The following is a 13582-nucleotide window of genomic DNA, read 5'->3' as shown; positions in this document are numbered from 1 at the left end:
CAGAGCTGCAAGATACAGCAATGGCCTACTGTACAACTATATACTGTTGGTCACCAAAATGCTGCACTGTTTAATATATATACTGCTCACAATAATGCAGCACAGATATGAAATGGATACTTGCAGTGACACAGAGCTGCAAGATACAGTAATGGCCTACTGTACAACTATATACTGTTGGTCACCAAAATGCTGCACTGTAATACTATATATACTGCTCACAAAAATGCAGCACAGATATGGAATGGATACTTGCAGTGACACGGAGCTGCAAGATACAGCAATGGCCTACTGTACAACTATATACTGTTGGTCACCAAAATGCTGCACTGTAATACTATATATACTGCTCACAATAATGCAGCACAGATATGGAATGGATACTTGCAGTGACACAGAGCTGCATGATACAGCAATGGCCTACTGTACAAATATATACTGTTGGTCACCAAAATGCTGCACTGTAATACTATATATACTGCTCACAAAAATGCAGCACAGATATGGAATGGATACTTGCAGTGACACGGAGCTGCAAGATACAGCAATGGCCTACTGTACTGTACTACTATAATTATATACTGGTGGTCCCCAGTCCCCACAATAAAGCACACTGAGCACAGATATTTGCAGCACACTGAGCACAGATATGGAGCGTTTTCAGGCAGAGAACGTAGATATTTTCAGCACACTGAGCACAGATATTTGCAGCACACTGACCACAGTTTACGGAGCTTTTCAGGGAGAGAACGCAGCCACGTCCTCTCCGTTCAATCTCCAATGCATGAGTGAAAATGGCGGCGATGCGCGGCTCTTTATATATAATACGAATCTCGCGAGAATCCGACAGTGGGATGATGACGTTCGTGCGCGTTCGGGTTAACCAAGCAAGGCGAGAAGATCCGAGGCTGCCTCGGAACTGTGTAAAATAGGTGAAGTTAGGGTGGGTTCGGATCTCGGAGAACCGAACCCGCTCATCTCTATGCACAGAACATATTTGCACCAGCCTTCAGGCACATGCAAGTGATATAGCTACTAACATACATAAGTGAGTCTCTGTGTGGGTTTGTCTTCACCTCACCCTTACTATATCTACTGATTGCATTTCACCAGCCCTTGCCTCCCACAGTCTGCTTCATAAAGAGTCACAGGTGTGAGATCTTCATTTGGAGGTAGACATACGCTTTTCTCTTGTGTGCACATGCAGTAAAAAATTTGCATATTTTATGCTAAGCAGATGGACAAACACCCAACTCAGCACCAGCCTCAAGGCATTCAAGCAATCTCATCCATATTGCAGCCAAGCAAAAAGTCCTAACTTGATCATGACATCAGACATGCAGAAGGCCTTTGACAGAGTAGGCTAGAATTTTATTCAGTTGGCATTAACTGGTTTGGAAGGGCAATTCCTTTATTTCATTCTAGCCTTGTATCACAAACTGCCTGCTACACCTCGTGTAAACTACTTCTCAGCCTTTCCAATACAAATCTCCAGTGGCACATGTCAGGGTGTCCTCTTTCTCTTCTCATATTTGCTCTTGGTCATAGAGCTTCTTACAGCCAAAATAAAAGCCCACAATGCTCTCAGGAACACAAAAGTGTGCTATATGCTGTTGACAAATTACTTAGGTTCACCTGACCCATGACCTCTTTCCAAGTCCCAGGATACAAAATGAATGCAGAGTGCTATTATTTATCATTAATTTTTAAATGGCAAACTACCAAACTTAAATATTTAAGAGTCTTCAGCTAGAAAATCTAGTTTCAGTTATTCCCCTCGCTCTAGCTGGAGGCCATTAATCTGATCTATCCAGATTGAAGAAACTCCTCATCTCACTCATCATTTTTGTCATTCGTCAAGATGAATGTACTTCACAGGGGTCTATGTACTAAGCCTTGGAGAGAGATAAAGTGGACGGAGATAAAATACCAATCAACCAGCTCCTAACTATCATTTTTCAAACACAGCCTGTAACATGGCAGTTAGGAGCTGATTGGCTGGTACTTTATCCCCCCCCCCCACTTTATCTCTCTTCAAGGCTTAGTGCATAGATACCTTTAGCACTTTAAATACCTTCAGTAGGCCAAAGGTAAAGGCCATGATGAAAAATCTGCACAAACATTATTAAAGAGTGTCTAAGTGACCCAAATGTGCTTTGGATTTCTTTATACCAGAGACCAGTTTATTCAATATTCATTCCGCCTGTCACTTCTGGGACTCTGCTAGTGGGATGTACAAACTGCTCTCTGATCCTTCTACATTTTAGCCACTCTGGATCAACATAGATTTCATATGGGTATGTCGCCCTCAGTTTGCTCAGCCTGACCTACTGTACCTAATGTCTCTGAGCTTCAAACCCAACTCCAGCCATAAAATGCATTTTTCAAAAGTCCTTCATATCTGCCATTTGTATCATCCAAGTAAAGTGGGCGACTGATCTCAAAGAATTACCTTGTATCTATTCTATCCCTACTCACCTTAAGTAACAAGTTCATGCAAAATTAATAGCAGCTTCCATATGCAGGAAAAGTGCACAGATACTTCTTTATTTCTGAAATGATTTCAATAGTTTCTTCTTGTTTCTGGGACTAATTCGAACAATTAAAATTAGAGCAAAAAAAAAAAAAGTTCCCTCAACTGTGTATCCCTGCTCTCTGATCTCTTCCCAACAACTGAAACCTGATTCAGAGTTAAACACAAGTCTGTCTGCGGAGTGATTCTTGTTTCTTTTTGCAGTACAGATAGTCTGCATAAGCAGCCGTGAGCAATCTCCATTTACAACTGATACCCCTTTTAAATTTAAACCCCAGCTTTAACCTGGGACAGACCTGAAATACTAAGCATGTGTTGAGGCCAGGGTTTTCTGTACTTACCTCCCAGCCCCTTCCCCACTTCACACATAGGAAACGACCTGGGTTATTCCTGGTCATCATCCTTCACACCGGAGACGAGTCTACCAGTGACCTGGATCTTCCGGCTTACGGTGGGCGCTTGGAAATGATGTCTCAAGCGCTACTGTCCCCCAACAATTAATTTCTTTTAGGCATCAAGACCCAGGTTATACCTTTTCACACACAAGCCGGAGCACTGGTCCTGGTTGCAAGTACTGGGAATAGTCCTGGTCAGTTGCAGGGTTGCAGATCTGGGATTGTCATCCGAGGTCAGACCCTTTCAGTCATAAACCGGACCCGGGTCAATGGGCGTGTACCACCAATACCCCGGGGGTTTTGGCTTATGTCTGAAGGGGATTTAAGTAGACACAACTGGTCTCCAGAGTTGTAGATATGCCTGCTTTCAGATGCATCTTTTTCACCAAGGGTAGGGCTGGTGTAACTGTGCACTGGTAATGAGGATGACTGTGAGTATATGGATAGGAAAGTTCTAACTGCAGAAATGTGTTAATTTCATGTACACATTTAGTTCTATACACACAATAAAGGAATAATTTATGCCGAAATGCATTCAACTTCGCATCAGCACCAATGTACACATATAGGAAGGATCCTTCTCTAATATATGGCAGGAGTTACCAAAATCAACACCACGGTCTTAACATCATGCTTTCCTTGACAAATCATTTCAAGCTACTAACTATAACTACATGACATTTTGATTTCCTCTTCTTCCATACTCCACTAATAAAACTTTGTTTAAAAAAAAAGATAAAAAATATTTCCTGAACATTTGCTCTCTTACTCTTTCTCATCCATCATAGATCCGGTTTCTATTGCATATAGGCCATTGAAATAAACCCCATTCCATTTTGGGACCTGTAAACACAGCCGCCACCTACCACATCATACTGTCCTCCCTTTACTAACATACCCTCTACCCCAAACTATTGAAATTCCCCTTAAATAAATATGTATATTGGAACTGACATTTGTATATGATGTTATGCTAACACATCCAGATAAGAAGCAGTGTGTTTGTACATGTAGGGTATTTGTGCAGTCACACAAACTGATGTCATTTGCTTAATAAAGAGATTTAAAAAACAAAACAATAAGGTACGTTTGCTGAATCAGTATATGTTGCTGCACATGTTGCACAAATGATTTATGTACCAGTGATGTTGCAGCTATGCAGTGAGATTTCTGCCTGTCTGGAAAGCAGATTGGGAAGGCAGATTCCTCATTGTCTGTTTTTTTATTTATTTTTACACGTGGTTAAAGAAACTGTGAAAGGAGGATTTCTCAGTCATGAAAGCAAAGTGTGGGAAGATAAAGCATTGTTCAAATGAGACCGCTTGCATCCTGACACTAGGAGATCACAGGGTCTACAGTAAGTGAGGAGGTCAGATGTTACATCGGGATGTAGTTATGTGACCGACGGTCACAATAACTCCCCCTGCATCCCGAACCCTCAAAATACAGACAGCTGGCATGCCGACTAGAAGGGACTATTCCCACTCGTGGGTGTCCACGACACCCATAGATTGGTAATAGAACCTGTGGTGAGCGCAGCTTAGACCATCAGCAAGTTGCTTGCATTACTGAGCCCGCTGCTTGGCGAGCGCAGTGAGCCGCAAGGGGTTTCATTGCACTCACACACACACACACACACACACACACACACACAACCCCCCCCCCCCCCCTGCCGCCATTCTTCGTCCGGGATCCCGGCATCGGGATGCTAATCGCCAGGATCCCGCACGCCGATAACGCAGCCCTAACCCGTTACATTAATGGTGATTTAAACTAGTAAAGAAGGTGGCAGAAAAAATGGTCCATCCATCTGCACCCACTAAAGGTAAAGTTTAGTACTGTAGGTAAAAAAAAAAGCAGCACATTGGTATATGCTATGGGGATGATGCAGCGTTGAATGCTGTAGATGCATCTACATTTCATGCAAAGAAGTAAATGCGTATACTCTTGCATATGCAGAGTTGTATGCTTCTTTGGGGTGTACCCGACCCCTGTCTGTACGCATGGTTTGATTCCCATTACCATCATCAGTGAGCAATTCCACTAACTTATGCTTGATGCAAATGATACGCCTAGCCTACTGACTAACTCTGCATAGACCGCCATTGTGTGAACATGTGCCCTCACTGAAGATTGCCTGTTACAGAGCAGTTACGCTATTTAGTCAGAAGTGGAGATAAGCTCCACAAACAGATATAAAATGCAACACAGGCCCTATATGTACAAATGCTCACACTTTAGTAAATAAACTCCTTGGACTGATTTCTGTCATGTGTATAGAAAGCTTAAGTATTGCAATGATAACCGTCTAAGGACATACAGTAGTTATTCCCAGTAACATCCTATTTGGAAAAGACACAGCAGGTAAAAAGTGAGGAGTTGTTTTATATATAATGAATAAAAGCAACTTTAGTTCAAGGATCTGCAAAAGATATTCAGTGCATTTATGTATAGCTGGGTACACACTAGGCAATACATCTGCAGATCCAATAAACCTTCTTCTTAATAGGATCATGAGGTCGGGAACGAGATAGCATGTGCAGCACATTGCGACCTCCCAATCTGACCATTGCAGGAGTATTTGTAGATGTTTATCAGCTATTGCTTCTACATACAGTATCCATTTATTGGGTCGATCAGCCAATTAACGGCTAATAGGCTCGATAACTGGATAGTACCCAGCATAAATCTAGAAATGAGTGACAACGATATTTATGAATAATAATTTAGGGGCCACAAGGACAAGGAATTTGATTGATTAGTAACAGAAATAACAATGAAATGACAACAAGGAGGAATATCACTTGCAGGAAAGGGAGAACCATGATGACCACACACACATCTGATTGGCTCCTTGAGTACTGACCTCTCCAAGTGACGGAACTTAGACCATCAGCAAGTTGCTTGTAGTACCTATTGAACATTTCCGTTTGAACTACTGCTGAAAATGGCTCTCACAGGACTTTAGATAGGTGAGTACTAAAGAAATGGGTGCAGTGTGCATGGTTTGGGCCCACTGAACCTGAGGGGCCCGTGTGCACTGCATAATACAATGCACCCAATATAGATGAAGATATAATTCTTCTTTTGCGTATGATGTCATTATATTATTTTACTGTGTACAAATAGGGTAAACTAGTTTTAACATTTACTAGTAGCACAGTCAAGCTGCAGCTCTATACTACCATGGGGTTTAAGTACATCATACACTCTTGTGAATCCTGGTATACGTTTGCTACAAAACCTACTGTTTTGGATCATGGTATGTCTTAAGCAACATCCAACTCATTAAATGTACATATGGTTGTGTCTTTCACTATGTACATTAATTGTGTTAACCTCCCTATATGTTTTGAATAACTGTAATAATAATTGCAATGTCAACTGATATAATTGTGTATTTGTTTTTAATAAAAATATAAAATATAATGTGATCATTGCTACAATGTATTGTGAGTTCAAGCTTCTGTAATAAATCTTCTATACTGCTTCCAGTTCCAAGCTTGTTGAACACACTTGTCAGGCCAGTACTTCTTGTTAAATGCAACACTTTGCACAAATTATCCAAGATGTCAAACAAGAAACAACCGTCTTTGTTTGCCTTCCAAAAGAAACATATTTTCCTTTTAATATTAAATTCATTCAGAGTAAGTTAAGAAATAACAGAAAGATGGAATGGAAGCACAACAATATAATCACACTCATTTTTGCCTTTCATTTTGCCAGACAAAGCTGAAATACTGAACAAGCTCATGTTTCAAATTAAAATAATTGTTTAAGGGGGAAAATTGATAGTATGTATATGTTTAACGGAACATTATGCTGAGTTCGAAACTATCATCCAAACGTAGCTTAATGTTTATTGAATTTGTGAGAGTCCTGACCAATCCCTGGTCTGTTTCTGTGTATGTACAGCAGGGTTCTTGTCACTGAACTCTTGTTAATTTTAAAGACATTTTAGATACTGTATGTCCTAAGCAGCTCAATACATTTACAGTTAAAGTACTTATGTAAAGTGGAGGCTGAATGTTTTTGAACTTAAACCATTATTCATAAGAATGCAACCTAGTGATTAGAGATGAGTGACATCACTCAAGTACAAAGTGATGTCATTCTCCAGCACACAGTTGGCTTAATCAGCAACTAAATTGATAAAGTGTATTATTATAAATACTGGATAAGCTCACAAACTAGATGCCCCCCCATTTCCATTTCACAGATGAACTTTAAAAACCCTTAACTCTTATTATTATTATTATTATTATTATTATTATTATTATTATTTATATCCTCTTTAACACACCTTTTCCAGGTGCCTGGATAAGGGGGATTTGTCTGAAATTTGTTGGTACCAGTCTGGACTTTGTGAACATCTATAAAGGAATCGGCTTTAGTCTCCTTGCCCTTCCCGGGTATGTTAAGGAGGATTTGATGGCCACCCACTAAGTCTATGAACCTGGGGAACCCTTATATGGAATAGTTTTTATACATTTTTATATATATACTGTCTTATAGTTTTTGTTATTACCTTATTGTGGTGTTTACTGAGACACTTAATAAATAAAAAAATAATAATAATTTTAGATGTTACCTAACAACCTTCCCTTTATCTGTAGAGGTGCTATCTGAGCACTGTATTTGTGAGGTCCAAAAACTCTCAGAGTGGTGCTACTATTGTGGCAAAAAAACCTTGATGTCATGGATTCTATGTTCTTTATGTGTTCTATTTTCTTTTGGGTGAGCAGAAGAGACCAATTATTTGGTATTCGTATATATCACACAGAGCTATACGATTGTGGTCATTCTTGCTTATGTATTTTTTATGTCACAACATTGAGAAGAAGATCTTTGGAAGATTGAGGTTGTGTGTCTGCCTAAACGTAGGGCTATATTTGGAAGACAATACATCATTGGTCTGTTTGGGTGTTAAAAGAATGTCTATCACCTAATTTAGATGAGTAAACTAACTGGAACCTTCATATATTCTAAACCACACATATACACAACAGCACTGAGGGTAGGGGAGAGCGAGTACTAACTACTGCTGCCTCCCCCTCCTAACTATACCTATACTGAAGGCCAGCACCATCTTCCCAGTGATATCTTCAGAAAGATGGCACACGCACATTGAAAACAAAGAAAACTGTGGCAGAGTCTTTGCTCTCTTGTGCACATGCACCATGTTCCCAAATATCACTAGGAAGATGGTGCAGGCTGAGGAGGAGGGACCCGCTTCCTGCAAGCAATGTAGGAAGTGGGTACCCTCCCCGCGCCCCTCCTGACCTCCCCATGCATTCAAATGGTGCTCCCGCAATTTTGAGGCCACACTCCCAGTACATTACCAGGGCCCAGCTTGGCTCTCTACGCCTTTGCATATAGACTCTTAGCATTTTATTTATCCTATTTTTTGCATGACCTGTTGACAAGCAACAGATAAACACATCTATCATTGTACCACATAGGAGTCATATTGACAGTGCTTTTTGGCCTATCTACTGTATTTCTTGTGCTGAGTGTATATGTGCCTCGGGATAGGGTTTAGCTGCTGTTTTTTGGAACTGTGAGTTACAAACCATTTACTATTTTGTAAATTCTGAGCAGGTTGGCTGAGGTGCTGCCAAACTACCTGACAGGACACAGCCTTTTGTATGTGTTTGCAGCTGTAGGAAGCAAGCACAGTGGGAGGTACAGTAATCAGACCACAAGTGTATTCAGCCTAGCCACTCAGGTGTGAGTAGACATACTGTACTGTAGGTAGAGATAAGAATTAAAAAAACAACAATCTTTCAACTGGTTTTGATGTAAAAATGGATATTTCAATGACAACTGGAAGCTTCAAAAAGTTACTAAGGTCCCTGACACTTACTATAAGACTATATTGCACAATGTGTACTGCAAACTAAGATTTAAAAACAAACAAAAAACTACTCATTGTTTGTCCAATAATCCCTATTCATAGTCCTCCTGTCAATCTTATTTCTATAAACTAATCTGTTTCTGCTACAAAACTTGGGGCTGTCTCAGTGGCAAGGAATGGCTGTGATATCACTGTGAGAGTGGCCCAGTCTGAAGATCTAAAAAAACATGCTAGAGAGCAGAAAAAGTTGTGGTAGACACCAATCCTTAAGATTGGTCTATACAGAGAGATAAAAATATAATTACTTTTCACATGTGCTAAGTGCAGTCACACAAAACAAACCTTTTAACTTAAAGTGCCAGATATATTTAAACTATGCATGCGGGAGAATTTAACATATAATGATGAAGGCCATTAATGCAATAAGGAATCAAATTCATGGCATACTAGGCTTTCAAGGGTATTTTGGACCTCCTCTGACACTTCAATCTTTCACCCCATTACAGCTGACATTTGGGAAGCAGAGCTTATGCCATCATTTACACTTTCAGTATTCACACCGATGCCCAGTTGATATAGCTGACATCTTTTCTCACAGCGCAATTGTTCTTCCTTTTCTTTTCTCTTTTGAAACAGTGCTAGTGCCCTACTGCTGTCCCCCCTCCCACATTGACTTTAATCGAACCTCAGCTGACTACAAGTGTGACTTGCTACAGCTCAGAATACAAAGTACCTTTAGCCATTGGAGTCCTAGGGCGCAGGTAATAGTGCCCCAGCAAAACAAAAATAATTGGACCCTATTCCCTGCAAGGACCCTAGCATTCAGCCTAGTCAGCTTATGTATAATATGGCCCTGTTCCTGTTCATGGTGCCCCACAGCATTCCAGTTGTCTTTCACACTCTTGACTGCACATTAGTAAGCACCCAGTTCATCACCTCGCACCAGGCCTTCCCAACCTCGGTCCCCAAGGCACACTAACAGTCCAGGTTTTAGCAATATCCATACTTGAGCACAGGTGACTTAATTAGTTCCTTAGTTATATTGCTTTAACCATCTGTGCCGAAGTCTGAATCTCACTAAAACCTTGACTGTTAGTGTGCCTTGAGGGGTTGCAGTTAATATCCTGAAGGACGGTAACCTGGCGGTCAATATACTGACGCCAGAAACTCGAGGGATGCCAGAATCCCGGTGTCTAAATCCCGACAGAAGTCAGGGTGCCGGCGTCAAGACACCAACAGCTTGAATCCTGATAGTTCTTTCAGCGGGGTGGAGTTTAGGTTTAGGCATCAGAAGGGGAATTAGGATTAGGGTGCAGGGATGGGAAAGGTATGCTTAGGTACCGGGGAGGGAGGGAGGTTTAGGCACTTAGAAGGGGAGGTAAGGGGTAAGCACCAAGCTGGGAGGGTTAGGTTTAGGCAACGGGGAAGGGAGGGTTAGGATTAGGCACCACCAGGGAGGGATAAAGTTAGGCACCACCAGGGAGGTTTAGGGTTAGGCACCACCGGGGAGGGTTAGGTTTAGGCACCCACAAGGGAGGGTTAGGATAGGGGCAGGGGAGAGTTAGGGTACTTTCCACTGAGCTGTTGGTATTCTGATGGTTGGGATGCCGCTGTCGGTGTTCTGACCACCGGCATCCCGTCCATCGGGATATCATACTAAACTCGCCCTGAGGACCAAGGTTGGGAATGCCGGCCTCACATAACTTCATTTCACCGCTATGATTACTGCCTTACATATAAAAAAGAGGCAAGTCTCTATTATAAGAGTGGCACATTCATCTTCCAGTTTCATTATCAAGGCTAAGGGTTCTATTCATGAAGCAGTGGAAAGAGTGGAGAAGTGAGCTAGCGGAGAAGTTGCCCATGGCAACTAATCAGCTGATCTGTATACTTTTTTAGTATGCATTATAAATGTTACGTCAATGCTGATTGGTTGCCATGGGCATCTTCTCCACTGGCTCACTTCTCTCTTTTCACTGCTTCATGAATAAACCCCTAATGGTGGTACAGTATCAGGGCATCATGGAGTCCCATAGAAATCCTAAAGGCTTTTCTAAAATGTCTGTCTCCCAATAGAGACCAGTTGTGCTATAAATAGTGGCGATGATGATTGAAAATGGATGCACATACAGTAAGTGTAGCAGATGGCATTGGAGCATTGGTGAAGTGCCAGTAAAGAGTGTGGAAAATTCCACTAACTGTATAAATACAAATACAGCCCTTATACATTACAGTGGAGCAGCTGTCAGTATTTAAAAGTTTAAGAAAATATTACATATTTATTTTGAATAAACAAATTAATATACATATTTGTGAGCAGAATAAGTTATAATAGTTCAAAATCCATCTCTCCTGTCATGTGTCCTCTGACACACTCTCCTGTCTCCTGGCATTCTGTCCTCTAATACAGTCCACTCTCGCCAGGCAACCTATTTATCCTCTGACATTTTGTCCCCTGACACTTTCCCCTCTCTCCTGGCACCCTGTTCATCCCCTGGCATTCTGTCCCCTGACACAGTCCGCACTTTCCTGGAACCCTGGTTTGCCCCTGGCATTCTGTCCCCTAACATAGTCCTGTCTCTCCTGGCACCGTTTATCCCCTGGCTTATGTCCCATGACACAGTCCCCTCTTTCCAAGAACCCTGTTTATCCCTTGGGATTCTGTCCCTAAAAATCCTCCTCTCTCACTGTTTAATAAAAACAGGATGCAAATTGTATGGATCCCCCCCCCCCCCCCCCCCCCCCGTTTTTATGATATTTTTCTTCAGATTGTTATTGTGCTGAGCAATATTCTAGAGCTCAAGTCAGTCCTTTTGGCACCCAAACAGTTCATGTTATCCAGGTCTCCACACACAATCACAAGTGAACTAATTAGCACTACCTGTGTATCTTTTGAAACGTAGCAGGGGAGACAGATAAAGTGGAGAAGTTGCCCAAAGCATTCAATCAGTTATGAACTGTCATTTATCTAGCACAGTCTTTGAAAGGACAGTTAAAAGCTTATTGTTGCTTTGGGCAACTACTCCACTGTATCACTTTCCAAGGCTTGATACATTTCCCCTTCAGTGAGGAATGAATACACCTGTGCTCCAGCAGTAAAATGCTCTAAGGGGGCGATTAAGGAAACGCTGTTCTAGAGGAAGAACTGAAGCCTTGAAACTAGTGAATGTAATAATTCTAAAGTAGTAATACAGGTTTTAAAATTAAATTTCCACTCTGTCATGTACATTTCTAGCTGATGTGTATGGTTGAACCATGCAGTCCTTACAAAGTAGATGTACTGTACTGTAGAATCATTTTGGGGGCCAGTTTTTAGAATCCCGTAGTGGATATGCATATAAGAATGCACTGGCTTTCCAATTAGGTGCAATTGCATTTTATACTACAGAATGACCTTCAACAGCAACAACAAAACATTCACTTTGTAAATTTGAATTGCACAACTTGATGCCGTTCAAGCCTTGCAGCCCAAGTAAAACCCTGTCTTCTCATCACAGCACTATAGTTAGTCATAATTACACATAACATTTGCCTGGTGCAAAGGCTACCAGCAGGGCTGCCAACAGAAATGATGGGGCCCGGGACTGACAAAAAAAAAGATTCTGCCGCACTGCTCCACCCCTATGTGATGTCATACATTGTGACGTTACATTTAGGTGGATAACTGATGTGCAGATAAGGCTTGTTCCAGAAGTCCTCCTTGCGTATCAGACTGCTGTTTATTCACAGACTGGTACAGGTCTACAGGTATTGGTGGTAGGAGCCAGGGGTGGGCCCCCTCTATGTAAGGGCCTGGGACACCAGTCCCCACAGTACCCCCCTGATGGCTGCCCTGGCTACCAGCACTAAGCCGCATGAATCTTGTGATGTGTCAGTCGGAAAACATACGTGTAACTATACGCATTACACATTCATCCTATACTGAATGCCCCCTTTATTTTTGGCATGAATAAATCTGGTCATGTATGTCACAATTATCTGGACGAACCGGCGATATCGGCGGATCTCAGATAATTGAACAGTGTATGCACACGACCAATCCAAAAATATCAATCGGTCGGGCATGCCAGATTGTCTAGCATATCCATCCAATGCAATACTTTCTAAGTTGCAAGTTGGCCTCATTGGGAAGTGCATGCACTGCCGCAGCCGACTGATGGACATTTCCCCTGTTCCTTCACAGGAAATAAATGGTTAAATGTCTCCTCCCTAGGTGAGGAATAGTGATATCTCACAGCGTATGGTCACGTTAACTGCAGGGTGTCAGGCTGCCAGATAAAATGCCTGTCGGTCTGTCAGATTAGATTATTACTTTACAGTCATCATTAAATACAGATTCCTCTTTGTATTTCCATTGTAACATTAACTCATACAGTATGACACAAGAAAGTTTGTCTAATAAAAAGGTGATGTCTTACAGTGTTCTATGTAAATACTACAAAACACTAACTACACTGTCAGATTCCCTTGTTAAATAAAGGTCTATTTGTCGCTACGCTAGTGGCGCTCTCTTTATTTGTAAAACGACAGTCAGAGAAAAATAATGATTAATGAAAAGTTGCCAAAAAGATTTAAAAAACTCTGAGGTGTTACCTACCAAAAGTTCTCCTTCTGTCTGTGATACAGCACAGATTGCAGTCGTGACAGTAAATCTGGTGCTATTGTTAGTGGCATGGCACTTTGGTTTTTTTGGCTTGCATTAGTCCAATCTGTGACATGCCTGTGAATTACTCTCTTCTGTACTGTCTGTATGGCATATGGATTCCTGGAATGTAATATCAGACCTAGCCACAGAAC

The 13582-nt window shown here is 41.5% G+C and overlaps 1 protein-coding gene across 3 annotated transcripts in view; it reads right to left on the bottom strand.

Annotated features, from left to right (window-relative positions):
- Nucleotides 1-13582, bottom strand: part of ARHGAP15 (Rho GTPase activating protein 15) — a 1201663-nt gene that overhangs the window by 661295 nt on the left and 526786 nt on the right. The gene's annotated exons all lie outside the window — the stretch shown is intronic.

Source organism: Pseudophryne corroboree, chromosome 7, assembly GCF_028390025.1.
Source record: "Pseudophryne corroboree isolate aPseCor3 chromosome 7, aPseCor3.hap2, whole genome shotgun sequence".
In the NCBI taxonomy this organism is placed as follows: Eukaryota; Metazoa; Chordata; class Amphibia; order Anura; family Myobatrachidae; genus Pseudophryne; species Pseudophryne corroboree.
This window is presented reverse-complemented; position numbering and strand designations above follow the sequence as displayed.